Here is a 2,980-nt window from a genome sequence, read left to right on the forward strand (position 1 = left end):
CAGATCTCACAAGCCAAATTTATTCCTGCTTCCCTCTCTTTTAAGCTCTGTATCTTCTTCTGTAAATCATTAATTTTGGACTTCATCAGGATCTAACCTACTTATAAACACACATGGAAAAAACACACACATTTCTTGTGTCACTCTGGACTTCAGCCCTGTTCTATTTCACAGTGACAAGCAAAGCTATAGGAGTAAGAACTTGGGGAAGGAAAGAAAATGCATCAGCAAGCTAAGTAGTACATCAGTGCAGCATGAAATCTGCAGCAACAGGAGTGTCCTGTCTCTTGTGTATGCCTTCATTATTGAAAATATGCAGGATGCTGAAAAATAGAAGAGACAAATACTGCTTACATCCAAAGAACAAAATTTCCATTTAGATGACTTATAAAAGCAGGTCCAAGTCTGGACTGGCATTTAATGTTTCCAGTTGTTTCTACAACTCCAGACTCTGCCAAGGTGCCTAGACCTGGCCTCCAGCTGTCTGGATATCTAAAATGTCCTCAGGCAAACAAGCCTCTCTTCTCAAGCCTCCACAGTCTTGTTATTAAATCATATCCATTCACTAGCTAGAAACAAAATTAGCCCATCAAGCAGCTGACATTCATCCAGAATGCAAGATTTCTGCAATGCCAAAATTCAAATAACAAGTATTTATAAATTGTATATAAGGAGATGCTTTTTAATGTTGATAGGGAGAAGTCACAAATGTACATATCTGGGTATATTCAATTTTCCTGCTGTGCACATTTCAATTGCTAACAGTGCAGGGTTTTTCTGTTTGCTTGTTTTTTTAAGCAGAGTTTGGGAGGAGGGAGCAATCAATATTTTAACTAGAATCGACCCCTCCAAAGCAAAGGTTGAGGAGCAGGAGATCTTTGCAGAGCACCAGAAACAAAGCGGCACCCGCTGCGGTCACTGCAACCCAACAGACCTCGTTTCTTGACCTCCTCGTAAGCTAACAGGCTACTGGTCTGCTGTTGATTCACTGCTAGTTACTTGTGGCGCATTTAGAGATGAACTAGTGCAATGTAATGTAAATATAGCCTCAATTCCCCCAGCAACACAGGGTTTTGAGCAACTTGATTTTTTCAGTCACCAAGACTGAGGAATTCACACAAGGCTGAGAAATTCACACAATGTCAAGTCAAATACATATATATCTCTGTCAAAACCACAGCCATCTTCCTTGCTGCTGGTTTATAAATAACAGTTAGAACATCATATTCTGCAGAGTGAGAACACTGTTTGAGATTCAAAGATTTTTGAAGCATCTTTTGAGGAATATTGAAACGGGAAGGATGGTGCTAACTGTCAGGTCAGCACTGGGAAACATCTAGGGGATATTATGGCTCTTAGAGACTTGCAGCTATTTCTCTAATTGCTTTCCCAGATGAGAGCATCTTAATTTAGCACAGTGAGGAATGAGGGGGTGATCGTTCTTATAGCTGTTCAGAATTTCCATAGGAGGAATTACTCAAGATTATCAATGTAAATACACACAACTACAGCATAGAGGATTTAGAGCACTTACCACAGTGTCAAATTCAACCCATACCCCAAATGGCTTAACTGGCATTTCTCTATGCTCCCAGCATAAACTGGGATTTTTTTTCCTCCCCATTTAAAATTTGCTTTGCTTAGGCTAAAAACAGGCATTTATCCTAGAGGCTAAACATTCCATGAAAGCTACAGGTTTTAGTATATGTAACTAAACTCAATGGTGATCTGAGCTTATCTGGGCTAATCTACACAAAAATTGCTGAATATCACTACACTTTTTCACCATTGATCGTCACTTTTACCATGTCTATATACACACCAAACAAGCAAATAGCTGTGCTGCATTTCCACAGCTATTCAAGTGAAAAAACAAAACACGATAGTGTGGCCTGTGGCACCTTGAAGAAGACCAGGGTGCAAGGTCACACATCCACCTAGAAATCACATCACTTGGCATTTTAAAACACTCGTTCAAAATAAATAACTGAATCTTAATGTTAATTAAAAGTCTAAAATCTTTAGTCTCATGTTAAAAGCCTCTCTCAAACCCAGGCACAGTGGATTACTCTGGGGGAGCGGGGCCAGAGACAGAGGGGGGCACAGAAACATTCCCAAACACACAAATCAGAAGTGTCAAACCTCAAGGAGTCAAAGTTGCACTATTTTGGCAACAGTCTAGGCCCAGGTGCATCTAATACCTTCAAAACCCTATTGCACAGCCCTGACTTACTACCGTGAAAGTCTCAGTCTGCATAAGCTTCCAGGTGTTTTTTCATTAATGTAAAAGGAAGCAATTCCTTCTGCTAAATATAAAGATTTGTTTTAAAGCAAGGATTAAGCAATCTTTGCAAAGAAATCATCACCTCTCGTATCAGTTAGAAAATGATGTTAATCTTTTGTTAGTGACATAGAAGAGGACATTTCTCTGCACACTTAAAAACAAAGACTAATACAAAATCTTCAGTACAAACTTTATAGGGAATTCCAGTACAAATACTCGTAGTATAAAACTGCATCACTTCCATACAAAAAGACAATCCTGTACAACATTTCAGTGAAAGCAGGCTGCATAAAAAGTGTTGCCAGCACAGATCTAGAGTATAGAGAGTAATAGAAAATCTTTTCTCAAGGTATGAGTCTAAGGGCCATATGTATTTATGCCCTCTAAAAAGTTGCATACCGAATTTTTTGCACAACTTAAGCATCCATATTCAGATCTATCAGAGGCTGTTTTTTTAGAGTGATAGATATCTCATTTTACATTTAAATCCATTCAAAAACATGGTCATTTTTGACACATAGCTCTGATATACAAGCTGCACAGTTAACAGCCCTGCACTTAGCCAAAACATTCTGAACAGGGCCAGCAGCAGCTTCTCCAGGGGTGTTCAGTCAAAACTGCAATTGGAAGTGCAAGTTCCACTTCTGAAGATGATTCTTAGCAGAGACAGGGACAGAGAGATCACTCAGACTGCAC

Source organism: Tinamus guttatus, unplaced genomic scaffold (assembly GCF_059628265.1).
Source record: "Tinamus guttatus ecotype Peru unplaced genomic scaffold, ASM5962826v1 Tinamus_guttatus_pri_ptg000403l, whole genome shotgun sequence".
Lineage (NCBI taxonomy): Eukaryota > Metazoa > Chordata > Aves > Tinamiformes > Tinamidae > Tinamus > Tinamus guttatus.